This window comes from Rhinopithecus roxellana, chromosome 18 (genome assembly GCF_007565055.1).
Source record: "Rhinopithecus roxellana isolate Shanxi Qingling chromosome 18, ASM756505v1, whole genome shotgun sequence".
Lineage (NCBI taxonomy): Eukaryota > Metazoa > Chordata > Mammalia > Primates > Cercopithecidae > Rhinopithecus > Rhinopithecus roxellana.
In genome coordinates, this window is record NC_044566.1 from 41,915,447 (window position 1) to 41,936,592 (window position 21,146).

Consider the following 21,146-nt stretch of genomic DNA (forward strand, 5'->3'; position numbering starts at 1 on the left):
CAATACCAGTGGCCATGGCCAAAAATGGTGGTGAGAATTCTCATCATAAAGAAGACAGGGAACATTGCCAATGGTCAAAAGCTAATGCTCTTTGTGGCTTCTTGGGATATTTCAGAGTATTTTTTGTTCATTTCAAAAATAAAACATTTTCTATGTCCACTTTTTTCATAAACTTGTTGCTTTTTGTTTCTCAGTCAGCAGTAAATCCTGGTGGCTTCACCTTCACAGATGTGTCCAGATTGCAATATTTATCACCACTACAACTGATAGAGGTGTTTGAGCCATAGCAACTCCATCTTGAATAAGGGCTGGGTAAAATAAGGCTGAGACCTACTGGGCTGCATTCCCAGGAGGTCAGGCATTCTTAGTCATAGGATAAGATAGGAAATTGGTACAACCTACAGGTCACAAAGACCCTACTGATGAAACAGGAGGCAGTAAAGAAACGGGCCAAAACCCAAAAAACCAACATGGTGATGAAAGTGACCTCTGGTCATCCTCATTGCTCATTATATGCTAGTTACAATTCATTAGCATGTTAAAAGACACTTCCATCGGCACCATGACAGCTTATAAATGCCATGCCAATGTCAGGAAGTTACCCTATATGGTCTAAAAAGGGGAGAAACCCTCGGTTCCAGGAATTACCCACCCCTTCCCCAGAAACTCAATGAATAATCCACCCCTTGCTTAGCATATAATCAAGAAATAACTATAAGTATACTCAGTCGAGCAGCCTAAGCCACTGCTCTGCCTATGGAGTAGCCACTCTTTATTCCTTTACTTTCCTAATAAACTTGCTTTCACTTTACTCTGTGGGCTTGCCCCAAATTCTTTCTTGCATGAGGTTCAAGAACTCTCTCTTGGGGTCTGGATTGGGACCCCTTTCCAGTAACACAACCCTATGGCAATGAAGCACATCAAATCTTAATTGGATTATTGGAGCAGCCTCCTATCAGGAGAGCCTCCTATCCCGCACCCACCCTTGCCTCCCTGAGGTCAGTTCTCAAGGTAGTGTCCACAGTGATCCATAACCTTGGTGAGGATCTGTTCAAAAATTCACTGAGTTCTAATGTTCAACAGCAGAGTGCGGTGACTATAATTAGCAACAACATACTATATATTTCAAAGTAATTAGAAGAGAGAACTTGAAATTTTCCCAACACACAGAAATGGTAAATAATCAGGGTGATGAATACCCCAAATACCCTGCCTTGATCATTACACACTCTACGCATGGAACAAAATATCACATTTATCCCATAAATATGTAAAATATTATGTATATATGTGTATTATTGGTTTTGACACTGCTAATAAAGATATACCCAAGACTATGCAATTTACAAAAGAAAGAGTTTTAATGGACTTACAGTTCCATGTGGCCAGTGAGGCCTCACAATCATGGCAGAAGGTGAAAGGCACTTCTTACATGGTGGTGGCAAGAGAGAAAATGAGAACCAAATGAAAGGTGTTGCTCCTTATAAAACCATCAGATCTCTTAAGATTTATTCACTACCATGAGAACAGTATGGGAAAAACCACCCCCATGATTCAATTATCTCCCCCCAGGTCCCTCTCACAACACATGGGAATTATGGGAGTACAATTCAAGACGAGATTGGGTAGGGACACAGAAGCAAACCATATCAGTATGTATATAATTTTAATCCATGATTAGAATTCAAAATGTATTTAATACATGGTAAAGGAGATTTGAAACTAACCCAAATATGATCTTGTTTTTCCAGGACATTCTCTTAACTCACCCTAAAACTGTGACATATTATTTGCAATACAAAATTACTAGTAAGGTCCCAGTGAACACATTCTGTAAGTTTCCCCACACTAACTCAGTTTACAAACAGTTACCAAGTCAGATATGACCCAGCAATTCTACTCCTAGGTATATGGCCAAAAGATTTGAAAGCAAGGACTGAAAGAGGTATGCGTACACCCAAGTTCATAGCAGCATTATCCACAACAGCCAAAAGGTGGAAGTAGCCCAAGTGTTCAACTGACTGAAAAAATGGATAAACAAATCATGGTCTATCAATACAGTGGAATATTATTCAGCCTTAAAAAGTGAACGTTCTGACACATGCAATGTCATGAATGGATCTTGAGACATTGTGCTAAGTGAAATAGGCCAGTCACAAAGGGACCAATTTGTACAAATTCACTTATATGAGGTAACTAAAGGAGTCAAATTCCTAGAGTCACAGAGTCAAATGCTGCTAACCAGGAGCCAGGGGAGGGGTAAATGGGAAGTTGTGGTTTAATAGGACAGAGTTTCAGTTTGGGAAGATGAAATAGTTCTGGAGAGGAATGGTGGTGATGGTTACACAACCATGTGAATGTATTTATTACCATTGAACTATGTACTTAAAACTAGTTATGATGGCAAATTGTATGTGATGGGTATTTTATCACAATAAAAAATGGGGAAAAAATTACTGATGACTTTCTATTTCACTCAGAGTAAGACCCAATCAGGCCGCACATCAGTGCTTCACAGTTCTCACTGGGCATCAAGGTCATCTACAAGCTTTAAATAACACATATGACTGGGCCCAGCCCCACCATTTAGGTTTGGGTTAGTCAGGCTGGGGCCCAGGCAGGCTCTGCTCCCTGTGCAGCAACATCTCCTACTGCCCTCCCCTCTCACCACAGGTGCCATGGTCTTCCTCCCAGCCTCTTGAGGCTTCACTCTGGTCTCTCACACGCCTTTCTTCTTGCATGCCTCCTCTTTGAGCTGATGCTTGTAAATATCTATTAAATAAATGAACTATCCTGAGTTGAACAATGAGAACACATGGACACAGGGAGGGGAACAACACACACCAGGGCCTGTCAGGTGGCAGGGGGCAGGGGGCAAGGGGAGGGAGAGCGTTAGGACAAATGCCTAACACATGCAGGGCTTAAAACCTAGATGACGGGTTGATGGGTGTAGCAAACCACCATAACACATGTATACCTACGTAACAAACCTGCACATCCTACACATGTATCCCGGAACTTAAAGTAAAAACAAAGAAAACCTTAAGAAAATGAATGAATTATTCTAAAGAATACATTATGGTGGGGGAAAGAGCATCACTGTTTTTGGGATCTGACCTACTAAAAATTATACTCATTGACTTGCATATTTTGAACTTCTCATTCCTTTTGAGAAACATAGGTACTGTCTCACTTGAGAGGCAGGTGCATTTGGAATGAATACAGTCCTGGCCTCATCATTTTTGGAGCTAGAAGGACCTGGTAGGATGTTTCTGCTCAGCGCTTTGTAAATAACGATGAGAGAAAAAAACCGAGCATCACAATACCCCTCCATGACGGGGGATTTTCTTTGGGTTCTCATATCTTAGTTTTATCCATATAGATTTTTCATTGTATGTCATAATATGTTCACGAATGTTTAAATGTTTAAAAGTTTATGAAATTACATGTCATAGAAACATGCTCGCTGTTTCTTGTAGCCTAGAGAATCCTTAACTGCTCTGTACCCAGGAGCATAGCTTCCCTAAACTGAAAAGTTTTATCTTACCCAACTCCCTAATCAAATCTGAAGCAACTTAGGCCCTAAAAGGGAAAATTACTTAACCAAGATCATCCAGTTAATTGGAAATACAGCTGGAATTTGCCTGCAGCCTTTGGACGCCAGGCTTTTGCTGTGTGCCTATTTTCTACTCACGACACGTGCGAAGTCTGTGTCCGATGGAACACACTTCACACCACCTCACACTGCCTAAGCACATTATTTCGTGAGACCAAAGTCAAGGGAGAAGGGAAGCTCAGGGCATTAGGGAAAAGCACAGAAAACCTTTTCAAGCAAATCTCCATTTTCTGATGATGAGTCAGAATTTCTGCAAAAACACTCAACAGCAAATCAAGTTATCTAAAATGCTCAATAGAACTACAGTCATGGAATGGGGAATGTCAACCAACGGTGAACAGAGGGTGAAATTCTGTCTTTCCATAGAAAAATGGGTGAATAAACTGTAGCAATATGTGTATGATGGAATCTCATGCAACTTTTAAAAACAGTAACACAGTTCTTACCTGTTTTCACTAGAGGGTTATCCATAAGGTAACATAAATTCAGAAAAGCAAGGTAGAGTCACATATGTAGGATGATATGAAGTTTTAAAACAATTAATCAAACAACAATCCTATAAATATTCTTGTATGAGTATGGAGAAAATCCTAAGGGACAAATGCCAACTGGTTTTCATAGGAGTGTGAAAATGGAAGTAAGCCCAAAAGGGGTCGTTCACTTTCTCTTAAGGCAAGAACTGGACCACTTTCCCCTCATGCAAGATTTTCTCTTTCAAATTCCAGAAAGTCAGGTGAAAATCAACTATTAGAAAAAAAAAAAATCAAAGCATCCTAACTACCTCTTCAGAGGAATAGTAATCTGATTTGGCGGTTAAAGATACTTATGCAAAGTCAAGAGGGTGTTAATTGTCACAGGTGAATGTCTCTAAGTCTCTACCTGCTGGTGGTCCCTCACTGAGAGGGACCAGTGGCGGAAAAAAAAAAAGGACAGCGTGGAGACCATGAGGGCATCAACAAGATTCCATCAGAGAGAAAATTAATTCAGGTAGAATCAAATGAGAACTCCAACTGTAAGTTAAGGATGGCAACTCGATAGGGCATCTGTCTTAAGTCAAGGACTAGACTGGGCGATCTTGTGTGAAGGTATTAGTCTAGGATCCCCACAATTTTCCACAGACAACAGTGACTTGGACGATCCTCAGAGAACAAAGTCTGACAATTATGACAAGTATGCAGCCAAGGAAGAATAGTCTTATTTCCTTAAAGGTTAAATGCAGGTCACTGCAATGTCTCAAAAGAAATGTTGAAGTCAAGGCTCATTCATTCTTTTACAAATATTATTAAATTCTGACTTTTGGTCAGGCACTGTCCTGTGAGCAGAGTGGTGACCAAAGAAAAATTCTCGCCTTCCAGGTGTGTCCATTCTAGTTTGTAATACAATAATAAGCAAACAATCTAACGACGGGAAGGAATAGATGCTATAGAGGTGCGAGCCAAGATAAAGGAATAGTGGTGGACAGGTGTTGCTTTAAATAAGGTGGCCAGCAGCAATCCCCTGAAGCGCTGACATACAGCAGAGGCATGAATGGGATGAGGAAACAAGTCAGGTGAAGATGTGGGAACCCTGGAGAAGGCAGAGGAAATAGCAAGCAGCAAGGCCGGGGCAGGACCAGACTGGTGTGCAGAAAGCGCAGCTGGAAGGCAGGTGTGGCTGAGGTAGCCTGAGCAAGCTGCAGTTTAGAGGAGATTGTTACTGGCCTGCAGGCCACTGGAAGGAAGTCAGATTTTATTCTGGAGGGTTTTGACAGAATAGTGACTTGATGTGACTAAAATTTTTAAAAGATTATGCTGATTGCAGGGTAAAGGTTAAATTGCAGAGGAACCAACACGGGAGCACAGACTGGTATGAAGGCTCTCACATTGCTTGGGGCAAGAAAAGTTATTGGTCTCATTAATCTAAAGCCATGTTGACTTAGACTGGGGTGATGATGATGAAGATGGTGAGAAATTGTCAGATTTGGGGTATGTGTTTTTCTCTGTCCCGGTCTCCCCTACTCCCATCCAGTTATCTTGGTTTATTTCTTCCCTCTACATCATCACTTCCTTAAATATGTTTACATATTTATTTAGTTCACAATCTCACATTCTTCACTAGGATGTATGTTCCACTTGGTTCTGTAACTCATTGCTATTTACTCTGGTGCCCAGAGCAGTGTCTGGCACATAGTAGGTATTCAATAAATATTTGCTGAATAAATTGATTACCAAGCTATGGAGCATTATTTTGGCTCACAGGATATATTTTGAAAATAAAACCAACACAACAAGCTAGTGCATTGGATTTGGGATGTAAGAAAAAGGAACAAGGATGAATTCTAGGATTTTGGCTGGAGCAATTGGGTGCAATTTACTAATTGAGACAGGAGCAGGCTTTGGGAGTGGGAATCAAGAGTTTAGGTTTGGACAGATGCCTTGGTTTGAATGTTTGTTTCCTCTGGAACTGGTGTTGAAACTTAATCCCCAATGTGGCGCTTTTAAGAGGTCTTTGGGTCAGATGGTTAATGGATTAATGAATTAATGGATTAATGGATTAGTGTGTTATCACAGGAGTGGGACTCTGGCTTTATAAGAGGAAGTGAGACCTGAGCTAGGATGCTCAGCGCCCTCACCATGTCATGCCCTGTGTTGCCCCAGAACTCTGCAGAGAGTCCCCACCAGCAAGAGGGTTCTCACCAGATGTGGTGCCTCAGCCTTAGACTACTCAGCCTCCATAACTATAAGAAACAGATTTCTTTTCCTTATAACTTATCCGGTTTCAGGTATTCTGTTGCAAGCTACAGAAAATGGACTAAGACAACAGGTTAAATGTTCATGCTTCTCTCAGACATTCAAGAGGAAATATCACATCAGCAGAAATACATGCACCTGGAGTTCAGCGGAGAAGCTCTGACTAGAGACATAAATTGTGCAGTTCTTGACCTCAGACAGCATGTAAAGCCACGAAACTGCAAAACAAAGTGCAAATAGGAAAGACAAGTAGGAGGACTAATTTGGGGGCCACTCAAACTTTTAGAAGCTGAGAAATGGAGAAAAAGCTGGCAATGCAGCCTGAGAAGGTGGGGACAGTGAGGTAGGAGGGATACCAGGCCAATGGAGAGTTCCAGGATACAAGAGAACAGTGTCAAGGAGGAAGTGGTCAGCTGTTTCCACTGCTGCTAAGAGGTCCGTAAGATAAGGTATTAGAAGTGATTATTTGATTTGGTTACATGAAGATCCTTGGTGACTTGCATATGCACAGTGCATTTGTTTGCTAAGGCTATTGTAACAAAGTACCACAAATTGGTGACTTAAAACAACAGAAATTCATTCTCTCACAGCTTTGGAGGCCAGAATTCCAAAATCAAGGTGTCAGCAGGGCCATGGTCTCTCTGAAGGATCTGGGAAAGAACACTGCCTTGCTTCTTCTTAGTTTCTGGTGTGGGCTGCCAGTGCTAGGTGCTCTTTGGCTTGTAGACATGTCACTCCAATCTCTGCCTCCATTGTCACATGGCACTCTCCCCTCATGTATTTCTCTCCTCTCCCAATGAGGACACAAGTCATACTGAATTAAAGGCCCACCCTGCTCCAGTGTGACCTCATCTTCACTATTTACAACTGTGATAACTCCATTCCCAAATAAGGTCCAACATGTCTCTTCGGGGGACACAATTCGACCCACAACACACAGTTGCAGAGAACCAGTGGGTGAGGGCAGAATGTGAGATGAAAGCAGTGAGTAGAGACAACTCTTGAAGATTTTGGTTACTAAGAAGACCATAGCAATGGAACAGTTGTTGGTGTGGGGTATGCAATATCTAAGAGAGTTTGGGCTTTTTGATTTTAAAATGGGAAACATTACACTGGGATTGGATACTGATAAGAATAATTCAGTATAGAGGGAGAAATTATGATGCAAAGAAAAAGGGAAGAATTGCAGGATCAAAGTTCTTGCACATGACAGGGACGATGAGATCTAGTGTGCCAATTGAGCTATCTAGAGAGAATGGCAGGATCAGTTCATCCTCTGGTAGCAGGAAGAAGGGCAGAATACAGACACAGGTGAGTTGAGACATACATATACACTTAAATGTATACTGAGCAATGTGGATACTACAGGGAATAAGACAGATGTGTTCTCTCTGCCCTCAGAGCAGATAAATCAATAGGTTGGAGGCAGTAATTCAATCACTGAATGTATTAAACCCTGGTGAGTTCCACGGCGAGCAAATGCAGGTAGTTGTTCTTGGATTTATAGGTACTCATCTCCATTGACATCTCTACCACCATCCTCTGGAATCTGCATGGGGGCTCAAACTTCCTGCACCACCAGTCAATGTTGACCTCCTCTGTTCCTCCTCACTCTTATCTTGGTTTCCAGGGTAGAGCCAGTTGCCTGGAGTCGCATTTCCTGGGATCTACATTTCTACAATTTTGGCAGGCCTGATATCTGGGACTTTCTACCCAGGAGTTCTATTGGAAAGTTAGTCTAACACTTTTTTTCATAATGGAATTCAGTGATGTGGACAAGTTCATCTGTAATTAGTCAGCTCAGAGCCTCCTCCTTCCTACCTGGGAAAGCTTAGCTTATAGAGGAAGCTGAGCTCCTTAGAGAAAGGAGGGATTTGAATTTCAGATGAATATTTTATATAATGCAAGATAATGCTATTATTATCCCAGCCCACCCAAAGTTTCCCTGCAAATACCCATATTCACCCATACCCAGCACCACCACTCTCTGCCACCCTCACCTGCCACCAAACACACACACACACACACACACACACACACACACTGTTTGGATGAACGGAGGCAAGATGGCGCACTTCCGGGTTCTTCATCCCCCCAATTTTTCCCGCGCGCGCGAAAATCCAGCCGGCGACCCGGGAAGGTGCAGACCAACTAGGCATGCGCCAGGTGATGTCAATCTGAAGAGACCAAGATTTACCTGGTCGCACCTGTGGAACGCCCCCTGACACGCCCGTGCCCCGCCTATTGCCCTCCCACTCCTAGAAAAGCCGCTCCAGCGGCACGCCACGCGCGGCCTTCCTCAGTCCTCCACTCCTGTCGGGATGTTAGGACTGCGGGAACTCCGTCCGAGAGCTGTACCGGTGACTCTGGGGGCCCCTTTTGTTGGGGGGCCAACAGACCTCTCCCTACCCACCTTCTTCCCTTGAAGCTAGGTGACCAAAATAAACTTGCGGTTTTGCTCCTACCCCTTGCCTAGTCGCTGGTTCTTTTGTACCCGCTCTGGTGGTCTTAGAAAAACAAAACAACACAGCCTTTGGACTTGGCAGATTTTTTCCACAAAGGATTCTTAATAATCATTTGAAAAACAAACTTTTCTCAAAAACAACAGTTGTTGCAAGTCTGCAGAGAAAAGGGAACAGTTAGACACTGTTGGTGGGAATGTAGATTAGTTCAGCTACTATGGAAAGCAGTTTGGAGACTTCTCAAAGAACTTAAACAGAACTAATATTCGACCCAGCAATCCCATTAGGATAGATATCCAGAAGAAAACAAATTGTTCTACCAAAAAGACACATGCATTTGAATGTTCATTGCAGCACTATTCACAATAGCAAAGTAATGGAGTCAACACCTAAGGTGCCCATCAGTGATGGACTGGATAAAGAAAATGGGGTACATATACACCATGGAATGTTACATAGCCATAATAAAGAAGGAAATCATGTCTGCTGCCACAATATGAGTGCAGCTGGAGGCCATTATCCTAAGCAAATTAATACAGGAACAGAAAACAAATACCACATTCTTACTTATAGCTGGGAGCTAAATATTGGGTACCCACAAGACAGTAACAATAGACACTGGGGACTTCTAGAAGGAGAAGGGAGGGAAGTCGGCAAGGCTTGAAAAACCAACTATTGGGTACTATGCTCAGTACCAGGTGATGAGATGATCCAAACCTCAGTATCATGTAATATACCCAGGTAACAAAGCTACCCATGTACCTGCTAAATCTAAAGTAAAAGTTGAAAAAGAAAATAAAGACATTAAAATACCTTATTCAATATTAGTTATTCCCCATTTTTCTATTTTGAGTCTATTTATTATGGAAAAAACATCACTAGGACCATTCTTTCTTTTGGAAGGTATTTGTCATCTGTCATAAATCTGTATGGCTGGCTTTCAATAGGGATATTAATTTTAAAAACATGAATTATTTATTTGATATTCTTCCTTTTCGCCATTCTCTGCATTTGGAATACAAATTAGGATGATTTAGTCATCTGTATTCTTTTTTTATTTTACCACAACCAGACAAGTTTGCCTAGAATTTTTTCTCTTCATTGGAAAATATTTTAATTTAGTACAAACATAAAAATATTTGTCAAGTTGTATTTCAGAAAATCTTGAGGCAATTTTCTCCTGCTTGTCTCAATTCTGCCTGGCATTTATTGTGCCCTTCAAGCAACAAGATAAAAGAACAATAGATTTTTAAAATAAATAAAAAGCTTTTCAATGTTGATGTTGATTTCTGTTATCTTATAGAAATAGGAAGTCATAGAAGGCATAGTAAGTGGAGAAGTCAAAAGATCTTGGTCAACTCTGGATTCTCTAATTGACCAACTGTGTGAGCTGGACAATTTGGTAAATTGAGCTTCATGTTTCTCGTCTGAAAATTAGATAATTCATCTAGAATCAGTAATCCTCAAACTGTCTATTATTGTGAAATTTTATTTTAAGAAAAAAAAGATTAAGTGTTGGAGGAAAGGATCTCCAAATTTAAGGCAGATAAAATCAGAACTGCCCTGTAAGAGGTAAAAAGAAGCCTATTCAACTTCCTTTTTTCTTTCTGTGGTGGCCTCTGCTTTCTCCGAGGAGACCTGTAGTTTGAAATGCAGCCAGGAGACCACTAGCCTAGAAGATATCCATGTTTCTTTCAGCTTCAAAAGCTGGGATTCTACTCAAACTGAGCTAACAGAGCTTAGATATGTGCTTACCTGTGAAATGGAATCTGACCTCAAGAAGCTCCTCCACCCAGATGGTTTGGAAAGAAAAGAAATCACATAGGTTAAGAAGGAATGTATTGAAAAAATAAGTTCTAATTTCAAGAGAAAAAATACTTTTGGATAAAAGAATATAGGATCAGGAAAGGAATGTGTGATTTGAGGACATGGGAGGTAGAGAACATTTTAAAAAGCAAGCAGAAAGCTAGCAGCCATTATTATTAAATTGTAAAGGCAAGTCATCCTATATTTTTTCTGCCAAAAATGACACCATGGATGACTGAGGCTACAGGCTCTAACTATGTTCATAAGGTCAGGGCTGCCTGAACTCCAAAACAGCAATCAAGAGACCAAGAAAAACTTCCAGGAAGGTTGAGGGCAGGAAAGATACACTTTCGTCCTCTTGTCTGCCCTTCTCCCACCCAGCCCCCTATCAAACTTAACACAAGATTCCAAATTCAAGATGTTTCCAAATGACAGGAAAAAAGAGACCTTCTGAATCAATTTGAAAATGAAAGACAATTTAATTTATTCAGAAATGCTTTCAATTGATTCCAGAAATATGTTACAGCACTATGTGATGAAGCCGTCCTGATAGCCCACTGCATATGTCTCCTGAGGGATATTAAGCACTATGTCATAAAGGACTGAAAACTGCACTTCAAACATGATGCAGCTTCCTGATGTGCCAACTTTTGTGATGGCAAGTTACTTAAAAAGCAATTTTTTATCTTTATATAATGTGCATATTATTACGGAGCAGAATGCAGTATTTACTTTTTTAAAAGATTCAATTGTGAGACTTTAATGATATCTAGCACGCATGACAGGTTCTCACCACTGTGTGCCCTCATTCAATCTCTTCCCCATTAGGCATATGTCTTTTGATGGCACAACATCAACGACACCCTACCCCTTCAAGGGATTTGGTATGTCTGCTATAGAAAACAAATCTCTCTAGCGTAAAACAATTTGAGAGCAATCAGGGCAACATCATGTCCACAAAGAGAAATAATCAACTGGATCGGATCTTTGCATCCATCATATGTTCAACATGTGTTCTCAGAATAGGAAGAACTTTCTAGCATGTAATCATCCTTTTGGGTGTTCTCAGACTTTTGGATATCACAGGAGTAACTTAGCATTTCTACATGTAAAGATTTTTATCCATTAATTTCTGATAATTCTATAAAGCAAAGTAAAAATTTTATAAAAAGCAATCCCAAAGCATAAAAATAAAATGGAGCCTCTGAGCTTAAATCTAAATGTCACTTGGAATAATTCTTTTCTTTGTGGTCAAGCCTACCTTGGTTGCCAGCTTGACTCAAAATAAAAGAACTATTTCAAGTGATTTTTAAATTCGGTAATTGGTATGTTCTTGCCACTGCACTTCAGCCTGGATGACAGTAAGCCTTTGTCTCTGAAAAAAACAAAAATCAGTAATTGGGATATACCCTACAGCCAAAACAACTACAAAAAAAGAGAAAATCTTAAATTGTTTTCAGAAATCACAGTATTGGTAGTAGTTTTGGTGTTGTTATTCTTAAGCTGTTTCAAAGACATGGTAAGATAGAAAAAAGTGGGTGGGTAATTATATGATACTCTAATCATCAATCCCACTGTCATGGAAAACTTAGATACTTAGCATAGAGAAAGGAGATATAGATGGAAGATCAAAAAAATAAGACTCTACAGAACTAAATTTGCTTTGGAAGTCTCAATATGAACTCTCAATATACTTCATGCTAAAAAAAAATCCCAAGAAACAGTGAACAACCTAGTAAGAATGAATGTTCTTAGTTTCTGGACTGTGGCCCCAAGATACCATTTTTCAGTAAAAGAAACCAAGATTCTCAAGAGAAATGGTGATTCCAGATCTGAAATACACAAGATGAACCAAATGATTCAAGAGCCAACTCAAATAGGCTCCCACTGGCCAAAGATGTGAAATTTATGCATTCAAAAGAATAAAGGCTGCAATTAGCCAAAAGATGCAAAATATATTTAAATTCATGACTTCATAATGATTTTTTAAAAAAGAACTCATTAGTCATCTTCAAAGATTTTTCATTATTGAAAACAGATAAATTAAGGGAGAGAATCAAGCACCTATCCTGCCTTCCCCATAAGAAACAGCTCTGAATATCAATGAGGGAAAGTTTCTCTTTATAGAAGTTATTATTCTGGTTAATAAATGAAGAAGTAACATACACTAACACCATTTTTAAAATCCCTAATGAATTAACAGAGAAACATGTTAATTAACGCCACAAGGATACAATTGACAAAATCCAAACCAGGGGAAACTTTACAGGACAAACCTGGTTTATTCGATAGATAAACTGAAAGTACTACGTAACAAGAGGTAGAAGTAGAACTTATTAATTAATAATGACTTAGGAACATATCCACTAGTCACAAGATTTCCAGTGATCTCACAAATATAATTTTTAAAGTTTGGTTTATTTGAATCCCATTTCAAAGAAACTGAACTTTAAAAATTATATTTATGAGAACACTGGAAATTTGAAGACCGAGTTCTCTAATCAGCAGAAACAGATCTAAGCAGCAGAAATGGATACTGAAGATTACTCTGAAAATACAGCCCATAAGGAATTTGCAGAAATCCTTGGGAGGGTATTGGACTTCCCATGATCTACGGGAGGGCTACTGCAGTTCCAAAAGCTTATGTCTAGCGCCTTCCACCCCACAAGCCCTAATACATGCATTAATCACCCTTTTTTTTACCCTAAGTGACCAAATAACCGATTTGAGGAAGCACCCAGGAGGCTTGGGATATACTCCTGATTGTCATTCATTACCATGTGACTTATGACCGGCACTCAATTTATTTGGCCCTCAGTTACCACATTGGTACAATGAGAATAGCTTCAGGTTCTAAACATGACAATGACTGTATTTTAATTCGTGGTGTTGTGAATTGGGGCGGGGAGGGGGTAATCAGCAGCGAGCAGGCTAAAACTCACAGACAGGTCTGCAGGTGAGGTGTCCTTTCTTGTGTTGGCATCCCCAGAGAGTCGGACTATGGCCAGAGCAGGGACAGACACACGGAGGGGCCGTGAACCAAGGGAGTCATCCCACTTCCTGCTGTTTTCCATTGTTATGGGAGTGGGGTCTATCTCAGAATCACAGCCTCTTAGGGTGAGAGCAGTCTTGCTCTGAGAAAATCAGTATTTTGGGTTCAGCTACCAAGCTGCCTCAGCTTAGGTTCTAGCTGTTTAGGGGATTGCTGGCAAATGCCAGAGGCCCAGCACCTGGAGGCCTTAGGGGTCCTAAACCTGTTGGAAGTTAGTTTGAGACAGCCCCTCCCACTGGAGAAAGGAATGTCCCTGGTCCTGTGGGAGCTTGTAGCCTCTCCTAGGAGAGGTGGGGCTTTCAGGCTACCTTGGTTGCCAGGCAACCCAGAGGCAGCTCTGAGGCCAGGGTAATTTACATACTCATTCTGCTTGTCTCCACAATTAGGTGCCTATGTAGATAATTTACTTAAAAAAAGTTTGTCATTTATTCGTATTGTTACCAAGCAAAAGGCCTTGCTGGCTGATGTGCTAGAAACCAATACTATGACACTGGGGATTTGAGAAAATAAAAACTTTTTATTGTAGGTCGACCAACACGGGGACAGAAGTTCAGCTCAAATATGTCTCCCTGTGCTGACTTTAAGGCAGTATTTTTATTAGAAAAGGTGTAGGGGCAGATTCTGAGATTAACAGTGCCTTCCACTGTGCTTTTTCTCCACGCCGTGGTCACTTCCATGGAACCTCCTTAAGTGCGCTGGTCAGGTCCCAGAGCGGGTGACAGAATGCTGGGTGATGAGTCTGTGCCTAAATCCATGTTTAGCTGGTGACGTTGCCAGCTCCTTTCAGTCTAGGGAAAGTCAAAAGCCACTTTGGGTTAGATACTTTCTGTTCTTCATGAGTCCCTCGGCTGAACCTTCTCAGTTGAGCAAGTGCAAGGTAAGCACACATTGCTTGCCCTTTTCTGTCACCTGTCTTAGTTTTCTGTTAGTACACAAAGCTCAGAGAAGTGAAGCAGTTTGCAGAAAGAGTTCTGAAGTCTTGTGAAGGAAAAGATTCTAGACCCCCAGCCCTTCCTTCTCTGCATTTGGAGTTTGGGAAACCTGTTCTGGTAGAACAGAGTCGCCCCATCTGAGAATTTTGTACGTTCAGGAGAGAGAATCTAGAGCAGCACTCCCAGCCTTTTTGGCACCAGGGACCAGTTTCGCGGAAGGCAATTTTTCCATGGACCCGGGGTGGGGAGATGGTTTCAGGATGATTGAAGTGCATTCTGGTTTATTGTGCACTTTATGTCCATTATTATTACATTGTGATATATAATGAAACAATTATACAATCTGACATAATGTAGAATCAGTGGGAGCCCTGAGCTTGTTTTCCTGCAACTAGATGGTCCCGTCTCGGGGTGATGGGAGACAGTGACAGATCATCAGGCATTAGGCTCTCATAAGGGGCATACAACCGAGATCCCTCGCATACGCAGTTCACAATAGGGTTTGCACTCCTATGAGAATCTAATGCCGCCTGCTGATCTGACAGGAGTTGGAGCTCAGGTGGTAATTGCGAGCTGTGAGGAGCAGCTGTAAATACGGATGAGGCTTCTCTCACTTACCTGTCCTCACCTCTTGCTGTGTGGCCCAGTTCCTAACAGGCCACAGACCAGTACCAGTCTGTGGCCCTGGGGTTGGGGACCCCTGGTCTGGAGAGTATAGAGTAAACTCTAACAGGAGTGCAGAGGCTGACTATGGTACTTTGGGATACTGTGGGGTGGAGAGCCTTGTTTTTACCTCAAAATATAAAATTGTATGCCCCAGTTAATCTGATTAGAAATAATATCATTGGCTCCCTTTAGCATAGCTGTGATAGGCTGAGAGCACTCTCAGAATTTAATTAATTCTCAAGGAAAAGCAATGGGGGTAAAACACAGATATATAAGACAGGATTCAATTTCCAAAGATTACCATCTGATCTAGTCACACCAGGTTTTTCCAGGCCTTAAAGGCCTTATCATCTTTTCAAAGTCACATTGTCTTGAAACGCCTGTATCCTATCCTGCATCGCTGTAATTCTGTGGAACCTCATGCATGATTCTACTTACTAAGTCTGAGCATGTTTATGACTAGAGAGTACCAGGTTAACAGCAACTTTTCAAGACCTATCTCATAAACAACTGGAAGCTTCTGAAATGAGGGCAAAGAAATTCCAGTTCCCCATTGTCCTCCAGCTAGGGCTCTCCTTCTGAGTTCAGTTTTCATTTGACTCTTTTCCAGGTGTCTTTTCAATTACCATAACATTCATACAACAAGACTTCTGCCCTGAAAAGATCCTTAGAGTCTGTCAATTCCAATCTGTTCCCTTTACAAAAGAAGAAATGTTACAGAGAGATTGAGATAAGAGGAAATGAAGAATCCATACCCTTTTGTATCTTTCGGGCAAAGCATTACAGCAAACATAGGGAAATGAATGGAAAATTATAGACACTTTGGAGATGTCATAGTCTAGAAGGAAAATTCCATGAGCCGTCTGGCCTCTTCATTGCTGTGTCTCTGGTTCCACTCTCATGCTAGAAACTTAAGACATTTTGTAGTATCGAAACTGTGACCCAAACAGTTAAAGAAACCAGTGACTAACAGAAATTATTAAATTTATAGGATGGCAGATAAGAAAAGAAAAAACTTGCTGAAATGTGGAAACTCCCTCTGCTTGCAACATAACAAACCTAGCTGAAATCAGTTGGAACCAATATGGCCAACGGAAGTCAGTGCAGAACAAGCTTGCTGATGTCACAACCCGAATTTCCACTGCATGTTTCACACTAATTTCCCCCAAATTTGCAACATGTGACCCATGAGGAAGCATGCAGAGATAACTGTGTATGCCAAGGATTTTCTAGATCTTCCCTTTCCTTCCACCAGGACAGAGTGGGTGCTGGGCCAGCTGGTCTCTAGACTGCAGAGCTATGAGACTTCCTGGCAGTCTTAAGTCTTAGAGCATTGGCGTTTCATTTTATTTAGAGGCTGCCTTCTTCCATATAATCTTCAGAAATGGGAAAGAAAGCCGGGTGCTGTGTCTTACATCTGTAATCCCAGATGCTCAGGAGGCTGAGGCAGGAGATTCGCTTGAGGGCAGGAATTTGAGACCACCCTGAGCACATAGCAAGACCCCATCTCTATTTTACACACACACACACACACACACACAAATAAACTTCAAATATTAAAAATGGGAAAGGATTGTGTTCTCTTTACTCTCTCTTTGTCATCTCTGACTACACTATACTTTTATGATTAGTGAAACACAAAATAATCACATAGCTCCAACACGGAGTTGAATATGTAAAGGAATTTTTTAGAAAACAGTGAGTTTTGCAACATGAATAATTTTCTCCAAATTCTTCTGATTGTAAGTCCCCATTTTCCCTGCATATCTGTAGTCAGACTGTTTCAATGAGGCAATGGAAACTTATTACAGGTGTTTGATCTAGGGGTAGATCTAGGATCTGTCTTCTTTTAAGTAGAACATTGTGCTATGCCTCCAAGGGTAAAGGCTCAGAAGTGTAATCTCCATAGAGGGACCTCTGAGCTGGGAATGTGGTTGTGAATTTACTTGGACAACCTTGGATAACATTGAGAGATGTATTCTAAACTTGCCCACTTAGGAAGCTGCCTATCTGAAGCACTCGCTCATCTGTAATTTGGGATAATTCTTGTCCTATTTATTACACAGAGATGTATATATTGTTCTGGCTGTAAATCAAAATGGATGCTCTCATATGAGGAAGGGGAAAGAAAGCACCAATAGGAAGCTGACTGAAACTTTAGAAAACGAAGGAGAGTAAGTTTGTAAAGCATTGAAGGGAAGTGATGAAGACACAAGATACTGCTGGGTGGACAAGCGGGAACAGCCATGTGCAGGGCAACAAGAGACTGATTAAAAAGGCAGAATATGCCTCTTTTTGGTCCTAGATGTCTGCTGGGATGAATAATACCTTATACAGAATATAAAACAAAAATTCTTCCTTCATAACCTTTATCTCATGTGAGTCTACATCCCTCCCCAGAGGCAACCTCTGGTATCTGGTAGGGGCTATCCTTTGAGACTATACCTATGCAGTAGTGATAGTAAATGTACATGGATACCTAAATTAAAATTTTAAACCTATATTTCAGGAAACCAGACTTTAAAAATAAATTACTTTAATAACTTGTAACTGCACTAAGACTTTCAGGACATGCAATATCTCTTTATACAATTTTAACTCAGAATTTTTATTAATTCTATCATTTTAATTATAAGGATATATTAGGTACATGCTATGACACCAACATTTTCATTAGGATTTTATGCACATTGATTAATTTTTCAAAGTGAATTCTACTACCCATACTTTAATTATATGGCCCATTTTCTATATGATGTGGTTATGTTTGTTGTTGTTGTTGTTGTTGTTTTTCCTGGGATGGAGTCTCACTCTGTCACCCAGGCTGCAATGCAGTGGCACAATCTTGGCTCACTGCAACCTCTGCCTCCTGGGTTTAAGTTATTCTCTTGCTTCAGCCTTCCAAGCAGCTGGGATTACAGGCAATCACCACCACGCCTGGCTAATTTTTGCATTTTTTAGTAGAGATAGGGTTTCACCATGTTGGCCAGGCTGGTCTTGAACTCGTGACCTCAGGTGATCCTCCTGCCTTGTCCTCCCAAAGTGTTGGGATTACAGGCCTGAGCCACCACATCTGGCCTGGTTATGCTTTTCTATCTTGTATTTGTGTTCAAAAAGTTATTTGAATTAGTATGATTTGTCATTTCATCTTTTAAACACCTTTTCAAGATTTAGATTACTGATTTATCATAATTTGTAGAATTTTGCCAGTGTGAATTTTGTTCTGTATCTTTTTATTTTACTCTTACAAAATCCAACTTTCTTGTATCAAATTTTGCAGATCTAAAATTCTTCAGGATTTTATTATTTTCTGTTTACATTTGTGCATGAGCAAATCTCACCTTGTGTAGTTTTAGCTTTTGTCAGTTCTCTGTTCTTTTCACTGGCGACATTTGTTATGAATTGAATACATTACTGATTGTTTTCATTCAATTCTCAGATAATCCATGAGGGAAGTATGAGTAAGTCCTTCTTCTTTGTGTTTCAGAATTGCTCTGTTGCTTGAGTTATTCTGTTGTGTTGCTCATCCTAGCCTTCTTGCTTTCACCTTTTGAATACCAGTGTGGAACACAGAGCAAGCAGTGGGTTGACAAGTCCTGAGCTGCTACAAGAAGTAAGAAAGAAAACTGCCATGAATACATGTCTACAAAAAAAGATAATTCGGCATCTCTAATGCCAGCTGGTCAGCATATGATGCCACAGTGAATTCAGAGCTCTGCCCATCTACTGCCTTCTCTAGGGAAGGTGTCACTTTGACAGTGAGGCTTAAGTGGCATCTGGGTCCAATTCATCCATGAGGCCCCACAAGCATAGTACTAGGGCCACCATCCTTTAGGGGCCTACACAAATGTCCTAAGTTCTTTTAAAATCAGAAGGAAAAGATGAACTATTAGGTCAAAGAAAGGTTTTATATTCATCTATATACCAATACTGTCATAAAATACAATTCTAAAAAGTAAAATTTTGAAATATTTTGAAATTTAATTTTTAATTTTTTAAAGGGGTCCACAAAGGTAAAAGTGCCTAAGGCCCATGAATATCAAAATGCAGGCTTCTTGGCATGAGGGCATCAAATCAGTGCAGCAGCAGCGCATACCACACACCTAAAGAATGAAGAAGAATTCTTGGGGACAAGCATTTCATAACATGATAAAAATAAAGCTGACCAGTGTAAAAATACTCAACATTAACATGGCTAGTATTTTCCCATTTTTCTTCCAGGGAAAATTAGCTCAAATACTAGACTGTCTGGTCCAAGGCCAGACACCTGGCTACTCTGGCCCCTGGCTGGCCCTGGTACATCCAGTCTCTGTATCCCAAGTGGCTGGTCCTGGCCTTGAACAGATGAGGTCCTGGCAGACCCATGCCTGGCCAGCTTGAATATGCTCAGAGAGATCATATTTTATAGGGGCCTTGCTGCTGGTCCTCTGTGTGGGTTTGTCATTTGTATCTTTGCAGCTCAGCACCTGATGTAGGGAACTCAGTAAAAAGTGAATGAATTGCTTTCACTACTCTGAGGTGCAATCACACATCATTAGAAGTTGTATATATTGTCTTGGAAAAATAAATAGTCTCTGATAAAATTTTGGTGAGAACTGAAATAACATGATTTCTTCTGAGGAAGTATAAAGTGCTTTCCCCCATGAATTTCTATTGCTGTCACTCCCTATGTTTCCTTCCCGCTTTCTTCTTCCCCCTTCCATGAAGTCAGGCATCTAGAAAGAATTTTGCAGGGCATCAGAGCCAGTGGCAATATGTTCTTTAACTCCTGGGTTAGGTCGCTTCAGCTTCTTATAATTTCACTCCTAAAACCAAGGATCAGAATTTGGAAGTTTCTGCCCATGTCTTCCAGAAACAACAGATTCGTTCTTCTACGTCCCCCTCTTTTCCCTTTTTTCCTTTTCTTAAAGGGCACCAGATCTGAGTTCCTATCAATTTCAGGCCTATTTGGACCCTCTGAGGTGATGGCCAAAAGGAGCCCCTATACAGTGAACTTTGCCAATATGCTCACATTCTTTTCATCTCAATGTCATCAAAGGCATTCTAACTGCTTAACACTCCACTGTTCTTCCAAATCGTGCTATACCGTAGACATGACCTCCAAGTTATTTACCATTAGCCCTTTAATGACATCATGGCTTGGCAATTTGACCTTTTCTCCCACTAGCTGGAAGCAGGAGTTTTGTTTTGTACAATAAATAAATACGTAACTTTCCTTACAGGCAGGCAATAGAGAGACAGGGTGAGAAGGGGTTACACTATGATTGATGAACTGTTTGCTTTGGAGTCAAGATAAACTGGCCAATTTGGATGTACTTTGGGACTGCAACCTGATTCTGGGCAACCCACGGACGCCCTCTAAAATTGTGACATCTGCACTCCTCACCAGATGCTGCCACTGATATTCCTGGGAGCCAAGCAATATTTTAAAACTAAGGCCGGGCATAGAGGTTCATGCCTGTAATCCAGCACTTTGGGAGGCTGATGCTGGAGGAGCACTTGAGCCCAGGAGTTTGAGACCATCCTGAACATAGAGCAAGGTCCCATCTTCACAAAAAAATAAAAGATTAGCTGGGCATGGTGGTGCCCATAGTCCCAGATCCTTGGGAGGCTGAGGTGGGAGGATCACTTAAGCCTGGGAGTTTGAGGCTGCAGTGAGCTGTGATCATGCCACTCCATTCCAGCCTGCTGACAGAGTGGGACTCTGTCTCAATAATAAATAAATAATAAAAATTAAAATACGCAGTTGTACTTTGAGTACCAGTCTTTCCCCTCAAATCCTTTAGAATACTAGGAAAGGGAAATTAGTCCAATACTTCCTCATACTACTGAGCTACCTGAAAAAGGTTGGTACACTGCTTTGCAAAATTCTCTTTCCACTGA